Source organism: Nerophis lumbriciformis, linkage group LG12, assembly GCF_033978685.3.
Source record: "Nerophis lumbriciformis linkage group LG12, RoL_Nlum_v2.1, whole genome shotgun sequence".
Classification (NCBI taxonomy): Eukaryota; Metazoa; Chordata; class Actinopteri; order Syngnathiformes; family Syngnathidae; genus Nerophis; species Nerophis lumbriciformis.
The window spans coordinates 47,740,544-47,755,034 of NC_084559.2; positions in this window are offsets into that span (position 1 = coordinate 47,740,544).

The window sequence follows — 14,491 nt, forward strand, 5'->3', positions numbered from 1 at the left end:
GCAAGAATGTGTGGATATCCTGCGACACTCAAAGCAGATGCATTTCCAACCATAAAGTCAAAGAAATCTGCCGCCAGACCCCCATTGAATCTGCCGGAGTGTGTGAGCAGTTCAGGGACAAAGGACCTCGGGAGCACGGCAAGCAATGGCGGCAGTTTGTTCCCGCAGACGAGCGAGCTAAACCCCCTGGATGTCTTGGCTCACACCGTCCCTTATGCCACCGAAGATGATCAAGAGAAGAATATCGACCCTAGCTTCCCTGGCCTGCTGACATCAACTCCAAAACTGGACAGATCAGCTTTCAGGAAAAGAGCGCGGATGAGGGTATGTCTACAGAATATATTAATTGATGAAAATTGGGCTGTCTGCACTCTCAAAGGGCATGTTGTTGCCAAATGTATTTCATATGCTGTAAACCTAGTTCATAGTTGTTAGTTTCCTTTAATGCCAAACAAACACATACCAATCGTTGGTTAGAAGGCGATCGCTGAATTCGTCCTCGCTTTCTCCCGTGTCGCTGGCTGTCGTGTCGTTTTCGTCGGTTTCGCTTGCATACGGTTCAAACCGATATGGCTCAATAGCTTCAGTTTCTTCTTCAATTTCGTTTTTGCTACCTGCCTCCACACTACAACCATCCGTTTCAATACATGCGTAATCTGTTGAATCGCTTAAGCCGCTGAAATCCGAGTCTGAATCCGAGCTAATGTCGCTATAGCTTGCTGTTCTATGCGCCATGTTTGTTTGTGTTGGCTTCACTATGTGACGTCACAGGAAAATGGACGGGTGTTTATAACGATGGTTAAAATCAGGCACTTTGAAGCTTTTTTTAGGGATATTGCGTGATGGGTAAAATTTAGAAAAAAACTTTGAAAAATAAAATAAGCCACTGGGAACTGATTTTTAATGGTTTTAACCCTTCTGAAATTGTGATAATGTTCCCCTTTAAATATATTTATAATGAGTGTTATTAACGGTTTAACACAATATTTAAACTACATCCTTATTCTTACATACACTTGTTTGAGCAAAACAAAGCCATTAGTACGCAATCGGTAGGTTGTGAGTTCAAACCGAGTCATACCAAAGACTATAAAAATGGGACCCATTCGCTCCCTGCTTGGCATTCAGCATCAAGGGTTGGAATCGGGGGTTAAATCAACAAAATGATTCCCGGGCGCGGCCACTGCTGCATCTCACTGCTCCCCTCATCTTCCAGGGGGTGATGGGTCAAATGCAGAGGATAATTTCACCACACCTAGTGTGTGTGTGACAATCATTGGTACTTTAACTTTTAATAACTAAACCAAAAAAAAACTGCAACTCATTCAAATCCTTTGGTTTTGGCCTCAAAGTCCTCCAATGTCCAGGGAATTATTCCCTGAGTTTGTAAACATTCATGAAAACAACACAATTGTTTTGAGAAAATAAGAGTATCGACCTAATCACTCTCGTATCGATCGATCATTGACTGCTGCTACTCTTGGTATCGATGCCACCAATTTGTGCATCGATCCGTCCTCCTCTTATGACTCGCGTGCTGTGCTGACTGTGACAATGCTGACACACCAACAATTGTTGTTACATTATCATCTCTTTAGACTGTTCTTAAACTTTACCAAGCACTTATTTGTTGTTGTTGTTACAAGGTAGATTAGCAGTTAGCTTAGCTATTAGCATGGCTCCATAGTTCTGGCTTGCTCTCGGTGTGTAACATGTTCATCCTCCAGTGATAACGTTACTTGATAATGATACTTAAGATACTGAGGAATGCAGTTCATTTACCATAATGGAGGTGAGTATTATTAGTTTAGGGAAGCGGCTCCACACTGTGTATGGAGACATATAATTAGTAGCTAGTCGCTTGTCAGCAGGGGGACTACACTGCAAAAAAGAAATGATAAATACAACATAAAAAGACTAGATTTCAGAAAGAAATACAAAAAAACTAGTGAAATTATCTCTCCATCCAGCTAGATAAGACATTAGTATATTTAGATAATAGCAGGATTTTTAAGTTAGAAATAAGTACAAAACCCAAAACCAGTGAAGTTGGCAAGTTGTTTAAATGGTAAATAAAAACAGAATACAATGATTTGCAAGTCCTTTTCAACCGATCTTCAATTGAATAGTGTTACGGCTCAGGCTCCTGCCAACGCCGCTCATCCGTCTGTGCGCACCTCGGGACACGCCCACGGGTGCGCACATCCAGGGACGCGCCGTGCGCGTCCCCGCCCTGCAGCAGCCACCAGCTGCAATCACTCACCGGCAATCTACACTCCTGGGTCTGATGAGGGCAAGCTCAATAAAGGACCAGTGGACCCAAGGATCGGCGCGGGAACTTAGTTTTCTCATGGTGTACCTACCCTCCGTCGCCTGGAAAGTGAGCTGTGCGTTTCACTTTTCCCTGGATCTCCCTCTGGACTCTTGACTACCTCCTTCGTTTCTCGACATCTCGCTCGCCCCTGGATTCCGACGCCTCTCTCTCGCCCTGGATAACCTGCCTGCCCCATGGACTTCCTCGTATCTCGTTCAACACGTTGGTAACACTCACTTCAGTTAACTACACACATAGTCTTACACCACACACTCTTGTATTCTAGTTCACACTCCATTTCCTTAGTTAGTAGTATTGTTTATTATTATTTATATATATATATATATATATATATATCCATCCATCCATCCATCTTCTTCCGCTTATCCGAGGTCGGGTCGCGGGGGCAGCAGCTTAAGCAGGGAAGCCCAGACTTCCCTCTCCCCAGCCACTTCGTCCAGCTCCTCCCGGGGGATCCCGAGGCGTTCCCAGGCCAGCCGGGAGAGATAGTCTTCCCAGCGTGTCCTGGGTCTTCCCCGTGGCCTCCTACCGGTCGGACGTGCCCGAAACACCTTCCTAGGGAGGCGTTCGGGTGGCATCCTGACCAGATGCCCGAACCACCTCATCTGGCTCCTCTCGATGTGGAGGAGCAGCGGCTTTACTTTGAGCTCCCCCCGAATGACAGAGCTTCTCACCCTATCTCTAAGGAAGAGCCCCGCCACTCGGCGGAGGAAACTCATTTCGGCCGCTTGTACCCGTGATCTTGTCCTTTCGGTCATGACCCAAAGCTCATGACCATAGGTGAGGATGGGAACGTAGATCGACCGGTAAATCGAGAGCTTTGCCTTCCGGCTCAGCTCCTTCTTCACCACAACGGATCAATACAGCGTCCGCATTACTGAAGACGCCGCACCGATCCGCCTGTCGATCTCACGATCCACTCTTCCCCCACTCGTGAACAAGACTCCGAGGTACTTGAACTCCTCCACTTGGGGCAAGATCTCCTGCCCAACCCGGAGATGGCACTCCACCCTTTTCCGGGAGAGAACCATGGACTCGGACTTGGAGGTGCTGATTCCCATCCCAGTCGCTTCACACTCGGCTGCGAACCGATCCAGTGAGAGCTGAAGATCTTGGCCGGAGGAAGCCATCAGGACCACATCATCTGCAAATAGCAGTGACCTAATCCTGCAGCCACCAAACCAGATCCCCTCAACGCCCTGACTGCGCCTAGAAATTCTGTTCATAACCTTTATGGACAGAATTTCTAGGCGCAGTCAGGGCGTTGAGGGTGACAAAGGGCAGCCTTGGCGGAGTCCAACCCTCACTGGAAACGTGTCCGACTTACTGCCGGCAATGCGGACCAAGCTCTGACACTGATTATACAGGGAGCGAACTGCCACAATAAGACAGTCCGCTACCCCATACTCTCTGAGCACTCACCACAGGACTTCCCGGGGTACACGGTCGAATGCCTTCTCCAAGTCCACAAAGCACATGTAGACTGGTTGGGCAAACTCCCATGCACCCTCAAGGACCCTGCCGAGAGTATAGAGCTGGTCCACAGTTCCACGACCAGGACGAAAACCACACTGTTCCTCCTGAATCCGATGTTCGACTATCCGGCGTAGCCTCCTCTCCAGTACACCTGAATAGACCTTACCGGGAAGGCTGAGGAGTGTGATCCCACGATAGTTGGAACACACCCTCCGGTTCCCCTTCTTAAAGAGAGGAACCACCACCCCGGTCTGCCAATCCAGAGGTACCGCCCCCGATGTCCACGCAATGTTGCAGAGTCTTGTCAACCTAGACAACCCCACAACATCCAGAGCCTTAAGGAACTCCGGGCGGATCTAATCCACCCCCGGGGCCTTGCCACCGAGGAGCTTTTTAACTACCTCGGCAACCTCAGCCCCAGAAATAGGAGAGCCCACCACAGATTCCCCAGGCCCTGCTTCTTAATAGGAAGACGTGCTGGTAGGATTGAGGAGGTCTTCGAAGTATTCCCTCCACCGATCCACAACATCCGCAGTCGAGGTCAGCAGAGCACCATCCCCACCATACACGGTGTTGACACTGCACTGCTTCCCCTTCCTGAGGCGGCGGATGGTGGTCCAGAATTGCTTCGAAGCCGTCCGGAAGTCTTTTTCCATGGCCTCCCCGAACTCCTCCCATGTCCGAGTTTTTGCCTCCGCGACCGCTGAAGCCGCACACCGCTTGGCCTGTCGGTACCTGTCTGCTGCCTCAGGAGTCCCATGAGCCAAAAGAACCCGATAGGACTCCTTCTTCAGCCTGACGGCATCCCTCACCGCCGGCGTCCACCAACGGGTTCTAGGATTACCGCCACGACAGGCACCAACTACCTTGCGGCCACAGCTCCAATCGGCCGCCTCGACAATAGAGGTACGGAACATTGTCCACTCGGACTCAATGTCCAGCACCTCCCTCGTGACATGTTCAAAGTTCTTCCGGAGGTGGGAATTGAAACTCTCTCTGACAGGAGACTCTGCCAGGCGTTCCCAGCAAACCCTCACAATGCGTTTGGGCCTGCCAGGTCTGTCCGGCATCGTCCCCCACCATCGCAGCCAACTCACCACCAGGTGGTGATCGGTAGAAAGCTCCGCCCCTCTCTTCACCCGAGTGTCCAAAACATGAGGCCGCAAATCCGATGACACAACTACAAAGTCGATCATGGAACTGCGGCCTAGGGTGTCCTGGTGCCAAGTGCACATATGGACACCCTTATGTTTGAACATGGTGTTTGTTATCGACAATCTGTGACGAGCACAAAAGTCCAATAACAGAACACCACTCGGGTTCAGATCCGGGCGGCCATTCTTCCCAATCACACCTCTCCAGGTATCACTGTCGCTGCCAACATGAGCGTTGAAGTCCCCCAGTAGAACGAGGGAATCACCCGGGGAAGCACTCTCCAGTACTCCCTCGAGTGAATCCAAAAAGGGTGGGTACTCTGAGCTGCTGTTTGGCGCGTAAACGCAAACAACAGTCAGGACCCGTCCCTCCACCCGAAGGCGGAGGGAAGCTACCCTCTCGTCCACTGGGTTGAACTCCAACGTGCAGGCTTTGAGCCGAGGGGCAACAAGAATTGCCACCCCAGCCCGTCGCCTCTCACTGCCGGCAACGCCAGAGTGGAAGAGAGTCCAGCCCCTCTCAAGAGAAGTGGTTCCAGAGCCCTCGCTGTGCGTCGAAGTGAGTCCGACTATATCTAGCCGGAACTTCTCCACCTCACGCACTAGCTCAGGCTCCTTCCCCCCCAGCGAGGTGACGTTCCACGTCCCAAGAGCCAGCTTATGTAGCCGAGGATCGGACCGCCAAGTGCCCTGCCCTCGGCTTCCGCCCAGCTCACACTGCACCCGACCTCTATGGCCCCTGCTATGGGTGGTGAGCCCATTGGAGGGGGGACCCACGTTGCCTCTTCGGGCTGTGCCCGGCCGGGCCCCATTGGGACAGGCCCGGCCACCAGGCGCTCGCCATCGTGCCCCACCTCCGGGCCTGGCTCCAGAGGGGGGCCCCGGTGACCCGCGTCCGGGCGAGGGAAATCTGGGTCCTTATATATATATATATATATATAATAAATAATTGTATATACTGCCCCCTGGTGTCTGTTTGCCGTCACCTCCCCTTTAGTCTAAACATAACAGTAAGTTCCCGCCAAAATTATTAAGGACCTGACGGCACAGTTCCCCTAGTGACTTTCGTTCCGCCCCCTGTGACAATTTTTTTTTTTTTTTTCTGCCTCTTACCCCATTCACCATGTGTTTTTCTTTTTTTCGCTCCACACCGGAGGAGTTGTCTTGTCCTGCCAAACTGTCGTGGAAAGGCATGTTTAGCAGTGATGTGAGCAAGGAGGAATTTACCCGTCGCCTGGACACCCTCCTCCCACCCATAGTGACTGTTCCTCAGCCAGAAAGAAGCGTCTGGCATCCGCTTTCGGAGAGGGGGGGTAGTACTGGTGGCTGTGCTGATGGGGTGGCGCAGCTGCACCAAGACAGGCTACCCTCTGCCAGACTAATTCCACCGGTCTTCCGCTTTTCCCAGCCGCAACCACCTGTCCCCTGGCTAGCATCTGAGCTAGCACCTGTCCCCGAGCTAGCGTCTAAACTAGCACTTGTCCCCGAGCTAGCGTCCGAGCTAGCACTTGTCCCCGAGCTAGCGTCCGAGCTAGCACTTGGCCCCGAGCTAGCGTCCGAGCTAGCACTTGTCCCTGAGCTAGCGTCCGAGCTAGCACTTGTCCCCGAGCTAGCGTCCGAGCTAGCACCTGTCCCTCGGCTAGCGTCCGAGCTAGCACCTGTCCCTCGGCTAGCGTCCGAGCTAGCACCTGTCCCTCGGCTAGCGTCCGAGCTAGCACCTGTCCCTCGGCTAGCGTCCGAGCTAGCACCTGTCCCTCGGCTAGCGTCCGAGCTAGCACCTGTCCCTCGGCTAGCGTCCGAGCTAGCACCTGTCCCTCGGCTAGCGTCCGAGCTAGCACCTGTCCCTCGGCTAGCGTCCGAGCTAGCACCTGTCCCTCGGCTAGCGTCCGAGCTAGCACCTGTCCCTCGGCTAGCGTCCGAGCTAGCACCTGTCCCTCGGCTAGCGTCCGAGCTAGCACCTGTCCCTCGGCTAGCGTCCGAGCTAGCACCAGTCCCTCGGCTAGCGCCCGAGCTAGCACCAGTCCCTCGGCTAGCGCCCGAGCAGGCACCAGTCCCTCGGCTAGCGCCCGAGCTAGCACCAGTCCCTCGGCTAGCGTCCGAGCTAGCACCAGCCCCTCGGCTAGCGTCCGAGCTAGCACCAGCCCCTCGGCTAGCCTCCGAGCTAGCACCAGCCCCTCGGCTAGCCTCCGAGCTAGCACCAGCCCCTCGGCTAGCCTCCGAGCTAGCACCAACCCCTCGGCTAGTCTCCGAGCTAGCACCAGTCCCCAGGCTAGCCTCTGAGCTAGCACCAGCTCCCAGGCTGGCCCCCACGTCTCCACCAGCTCCCAGGCTGGCCCCCACGTCTCCACCAGCTTCCAGGCTGGCCCCCACGTCTCCACCAGCTCCCAGGCTGGCCTCGACCTCTGCCCCTCTGCCGGCTCCGCCGACTCCAGCACCTCTGCCGGCTCCGCCGACTCCAGCACCTCTGCCGGCTCCGCCGACTCCAGCACCTCTGCCGGCTCCGCCGACTCCAGCACCTCTGCCGGCTCCGCCGACTCCAGCACTTCTGCCGGCTCCGCCGACTCCAGCATCTCGGCCTGCTCCGCCGACTTCAGCACCTCGGCCAGCTCCTCAGCTGCCCTCCTCGTCTCCGGCTTTGACGTCCGCTGCTTCCATGCCTTTGACGTCCGCTGCTTCCACGCCTTTGACGTCCGCTGCTTCCACGGCGCCGATGACGTCTGCCGCTTCCAAGGCGCCGATGACGTCTGCCGCTTCCACGCCGCCGATGACGTCTGCCGCTTCCACGCCGCCGATGACGTCTGCCGCTTCCACGCCGCCGATGACGTCTGCCGCTTCCACGCCGCCGATGACGTCTGCCGCTTCCACGCCGCCGATGACGTCTTCCTCCACGCCGCCGCCGACGTCTGCCGCTTCCACGCCGCCGACGACGTCATATCCTCGTTTCCGGTGAGACGCACCATGGCGCCAATCACGTCCGCCTTCCCGACGGCCAAGATGGTGGCCGTCCCTTGGTCGCCCGCCTCGCCGGCTTCAGCGGCGTTCTTCTCGCCGCCGCCATCAGACTCGTCCTCGGTGGATTCGGGGACATTTGGGTCGGCGACCCACCACCAATTCACCCCTCCGCCCTCCCTTGATTTTTTTTCCTGTGCTTTTGTGGTACGACCTGTAGGACATCTGGGAGCTGTCCATAAGAAGGGGGGTACTGTTACGGCTCAGGCTCCTGCCAACGCCGCTCATCCGTCTGTGCGCACCTCGGGACACGCCCACGGGTGCGCACATCCAGGGATGCGCCGTGCACGTCCCCGCCCTGCAGCAGCCACCAGCTGCAATCACTCACCGGCAATCTACACTCCTGGGTCTGATGAGGGCAAGCTCAATAAAGGACCAGTGGACCCAAGGATCGGCGCGGGAACTTAGTTTTCTCATGGTGTACCTACCCTCCGTCGCCTGGAAAGTGAGCTGTGCGTTTCACTTTTCCCTGGATCTCCCTCTGGACTCTTGACTACCTCCTTCGTTTCTCGACATCTCGCTCGCCCCTGGATTCCGACGCCTCTCTCTCGCCCCGGATAACCTGCCTGCCCCATGGACTTCCTCGTATCTCGCTCAACACGTTGGTAACACTCACTTCAGTTAACTACACACATAGTCTTACACCACACACTCTTGTATTCTAGTTCACACTCCATTTCCTTAGTTTAGTAGTATTGTTTATTATTATTTTTATATATATATATATACATATATATATATATATATATATGTTGACTATATATATATAATAAATAATTGTATATACTGCCCCCTGGTGTCTGTTTGCCGTCACCTGCCCTTTAGTCTAAACATTACAAATAGACTGCAAAAACAAGTTAGTTAACGTTCGAACTGGTAAACTTTGTTATCTTTTGAAATTGTTACCTCTTCAGGAATTTTCATGCCTGCAAAAAGCTGGCACAAAAGACTGAGAAAGTTGAGGAATGCTCATCAAACACTTATTAGTGTCATGATCCGTGGTCCGGATGATGTTTTGTTTAGTTCTGTTAGTTTTGGACTTCTTTAATTCCCGTTTAGGCTTCCTTGTTTGTCTTTGTCACCATGGCGACTTATTGTGTTCACCTGTCTCTGATTAGTGCTCGCCCGCTCACCTGCTTCCCGAGCACTAATCAGAGGCATTATTTAAGTTACCTTTGCCAGTCAGTCGGCCTGGCTTCATTGATTATGTCACACTGTTTGCGTAACACCTATGCCACGTAAATTTTGTTTATTCCATGTCCTAGTCTATGCTAAGTCTTAGCTTCAAGTGTTTTAGGCACGCTTGCCTTTTTGTTGTTTTGCCTGCATTTTGGTAGTTTGGTGATTGATGTTAAATAAACCAAATCCTACCTTCACGCTGTCGTCCGGAGCCGTCCATTGTTGCATTGAGAGAACGAACCGCAGCAAGCGTAAACCCCTCCATGACAATTAAAAACATCTCACAGGTGAACAGGCTAATTGGGAAAAGGTGGGTGCCATGATTGGGTAAAAAAGCAGCTTCCATGAAATGCTCAGTCATTCACAAACAAGGATGGGGCGAGGGTCACCACTTTGTGAACAAATGCGTGAGCAAATTGTCGAACAGTTTAAAAACAGCATTTCTCAATGAGCTATTGCAAGGAATTTAGGGATTTCACCATCTACAGTCCGTAACATCATCAAAAGGTTAACAGAATCTGGAGAAATCACTGACCGTAAGCAGCAATGCCTGAGACCTTCAATCCCTCAGGCGGTAATGCATCAAAAACAGACATCAGTGTGTAAAGGATATCACCACTCAGGAACACTTCAGAAAACAGTTTGTCGCTACATCTGTAAGATCAAGTTATAACTCTACTATGCAAAGCGAAAGCCATTTATTAACAACACCCAGAAACGCCGCCGGCTTTGCTGGGCCCGAGCTCATCTAAGATGGACTGATACAAAGTGAAACAATGCTCTGCGGTCTGACGAGTCCAAATTTCAAATTGTTTTTGGAAACTGTGGACATCGTGTCCTCCGGACCAAAGAGGAAAAGAACCATCTGGATTGTTATAGGCGCAAAGTTGAAAAGCCAGCATCTGTGATGGTATGGGGGTGTATTAGTGCCCAAGGCATGGGTAACTTACACATCTGTGAAGGCACCATTAATGCTGAAAAGTACATAGAGGTTTTGGAGCAACATACGTTGCCATCCAAGCAACGTTATCATGCAAGACAATGCCAAGCCACGTGTTACAACAGCATGACTTCATAGTAAAAGAGTGCAGGTACTAGACTGGACTGCCTATAGTCCAGACCTGTCTCCCATTGAAAATGTGTGGCGCATTATGAAGCCTAAAATACCACAACGGAGACCCCGGACTGTTGAACAACTTAAGCTGTACATCAAGCAAGAATGGGAAATAATTCCACCTGAAAAGCTTCAAAAATTGGTCTCCGTAGTTCCCAAACGTTTACTGAGTGTTGTTAAAAGGAAAGGCCATGTAACACAGTGGTGAAAATGCCCCTGTGCCAACTTTTTTGCAATGTGTTGCTGCCATTAAATTCTAAGTTAATGATTATTTCCAAAAAAACAATAAGTTCCTCGGTTCGAACATTAAATATCTTGTCTTTGCAGTCTTTTCAATTGAATATACGTTGAAAATAATTTGCAAATCATTGTATTCTGTTTTTATTTACGATTTACACAATGTGTCAACTTCACTGGTTTTGGGTTTTGTAATTTGTTCTGAAAACAAGCATTATTCAACTTGCAATTCTTAAATTTAGCATCCCAACAATGTTGCAGAACCTTTAAACAATATCTTATTTGAATCACTTATTTAAATTTTAAAATGTTTTAACTAGAATAGACAAAACATCATTATTCATGTCACTGTGATGTAAATTCAGTGACACAAATAAGTAAATAGCTCTCACAAGGGATATTTTCCGAAATAACATTTTTAATTCTGGCAAATGGCAAATAATTAGCAGTATACAAACTGATACAGCTTCAGCCAGAGGGGATCGGCATTTGAGATTGGTTGCTAATAAATGTACATTATTATTACCTTATTTCAGAAAACTACTAAAGTTGTTTCTAATACCGTATTGTTCGGACTATAAGGCGCCCTTAAAATGATTTAATTTTCTCAAAACTTGACAGTGCGCTTTATAACCTGGTGCGCCTAATGTACGGAATAATTTTGGTTGTGCTTACCAACTTCAAAGCTATTTTATTTGGTACATGTTGTAATGATAAGTGTAACCAGTAGATGGCAGTCACACATAAGAGATATGTGTAGACCCCACCCACACCGCTTGGTGTCTGTCTGAGCTGCTGTGACTTAGATTACCATAGTAATTAATTAGATCACCATAGTAACTAATTAGATCACCATAGTAATTAATTAGGTTACCATAGTAACTAGTAAAAACGCAGATTCCAACCAATAAAATACTTTGTATAGTTCAAGACTTACGGTCATTTGAAAACATCACTACACATCATAATGGTGGCTACAGTTTCCATCTTAAAGATCTAAAAAAAATTATTCGGGAATGTGCGGCGGGCTGGGCAGCACGGTGAGACAGGGGTTTGTGCATGTGCCTCACAATACGAAGGTCCTGAGTAGTCCTGAGTTCAATCCCGGGCTCGGCATCTTTCTGTGTGGAGTTTGCATGTTCTCCCCGTGACTGCGTGGGTTCCCTCCAGGTACTCTGGCTTCCTCCCACCTCCAAAGACATGCACCTGGGGATAGGTTGATTGGCAACACTAAATGGTCCCTAATGTGTGAATGTGAGTGTTTTTGTTTTTTGTCTATCTGTGTTGGCCCTGTGATGAGGTGGCCACTTGTCCAGGGTGTACCTCGCCTTCCGCCCGAATGCAACTGAGATAGACTCCAGCACCCCCTGCGACCCCAAAACGGACAAGCGGTAGAAAATGGATGGATGGATAAATGCGGCGGGCCAGATTGAAAAGCTTAACGGGCCTTAATTTGCCCAGGTCTGATATAAACTGAGGTACTTGTGTAGCCTTCTACTCTCTAATGCATATGTTCACCGCACTCTCCCCGCTTTCATGTGACTCATCGTTTCAAAGTCAACCATGCCTCTCCTCCCTCGCGTGTGAACGTCTTAACGCCACATCCAGCCGTCCCTTCCAGTGCCATACATAATGCATCGCTGTCACCTGCGCTCTGTCTGTGCAGCCGACACTGTGTCAAAGTGTCTTTCGACCTTCAGAGGGCATCTCCTCCAAACTGGCCACATAGCGTGGTCACACAACATAAGACCTCACACAATGCACTATAGTGTAGTGTGACGCCTGCTGGTCTAAATTATTCACGCCTTTCTTTGTTTGTTGTTTCAGCTCAGTCTATTTTTGTTCCTCTCACAGCTGACGCTTACAGTACACCCGCTTCCTGCACTTGACTTTCTTAAAATATGCTTCATTGCACTCGCTGTGTTTGATCGCTATGAAGTTTTCCCTGTGACTGCTATTAAGAATGTAGAGTGCATTAACTATGTTTTTTTATAATCTGTTGAGACTGGACCACCTGACTAGTGACGCTGTCAAGGGACTTGCTGAACAACTTGCCCCTTGACGTTCTTCATGGACGTCCAAAACCGCATAGCTCTTGACCGCATCCTAGCCAAGGAAGAAGGTGTGTGTGTAATGTTTGGCGGCCAATGCTTCACCTTCATTCCTAACACCGCCCCCGATGGCTCGGTCCAGAGGGCCTTAGAAGGCCTCCGAGCCCTGTCTAAAGAACTTACTGAAGTTTCCGGTGTCTCTGACCCCTTTCAAGATTAGCTCCACAACACCTTTGGCCTCCATTGGAGTTTTCTTGGCTATCATAGCGTCAGGCGGCTGCTTTATCGCCCCTTGTGCTTGGTCCCTATGCACCCGCATCATTGTTTGAGCTGTCAAAGGTCAACCCCACCCTGTTTCTGGGCTTGCTATGTCACTAAAGGGGGTCAAGCACAGTAGTGACTTTTGAGGACTGTTAATTTCCTTCCCTGACAATGACGACATTGACGTTTACACCATCCATCCTTCTAAATCACCAAGGTAATCAAAAAGGTCAACTAACGAACGAGAGTTCTCTATAGAATCTCCTCTCTGGTCAACAAAAGCACCATTAGGATTCTAGCGGGAACTCTCGTTCAACCCTTTTTCGATTACGCATGCACCTCCCGGTACCCTAGCACCTCCAAAACCCTCAAATCTAAACTCCAAACATCCCAGAACAAGCTAGTCAGATTACTTCTAGACCTCCAACCCAGATCCCACCTCACTCCTACCCACTTCTCCAAAGTGGGCTGGCTCAGGGGGGAGGACAGAGTAAAACAACTTGCACTGAGTCTAGTCTATAAAATCCGCTACACCTTCCTGATACCGAAGTACATGTCAAACTACTTCCTTAACGTAAATGACCGCCATAACTACAACACCAGGGGGAGCTCCACTAACCACGTTAAACCCAGATTCCGATCTAACAAAGGTCTTAACTCATTCTCTTTCTATGCCACATCAATGTGGAATGCGCTCCCAACCGGTATAAAAGAAAGGGCATCTCTATCCTCCTTCAAAACCGCAATAAAAGTACACCTCCAGGCAACTTCAACCCTAAACTAACACCCTCCCCGGATTGTTAATAATCAAATGTAAACAATCAAATGTAGATATTTTTCTTATGCCTTCTGATCTCTCTCTCTCTCTCTATGTCCACTACTTGCTGTACATATCCTACCAAGTCAGACCTGCACTGTTTCAATATCCATTTCTCTGTTCTCAATTGTTGATGACTGATGATAACAACCAAACCTAACCCCCCACCCCCCTCCATACCCCGAATTGTAAATAATGTAAATAATTCAATGTATACACCCTGATGATTATCTTGTGTGATGACTGTATTATGATGATAGTATATATGATAGTACATATCTGTATCATGAATCAATTTAAGTGGACCCCGACTTAAACAAATTGAAAAACTTATTCGAGTGTTACCATTTAGTGGTCAATTGTACGGAATATGTACTTCACTGTGCAACCTACTAAAAAAAGTCTCAATCAATCAATCAAAAAAGCCTTCCATGTAACTATGGTTTGATTGTTTATTGCTAGCTTGCTCGAAAACCAAAACAGTACCTACTTTAATGTAGGGCGGGCTTTAAAAGTGTTGCTCTGGTAGGAGAGATCTTCTCGGGAAGATCTGAACGGGGATTGTGAGAATTAGATATTTTTAAGAGTTATTTCTTTATCAATAGTCATGTTTAAAGTAGCTAATATTTTCCCATGTGTACACGTTGTGCTTGTATCTTATGTCCGCTAGTAAACTCTGTGCCTTACCTTGAAGGCGCTGGAATGTGTATTGGGAGTATAATGTACTCCCTTTTTACCTCATCAGTTTAGAACAAAATGGCTGTATTTCTTTCTGGGCGGGAGCGTGCTGTTTTCATTCTAAATAAGCTGACTCTTTCCGTTTGATTTTCAGACCGCTTCTTGATGCTACTATTACCG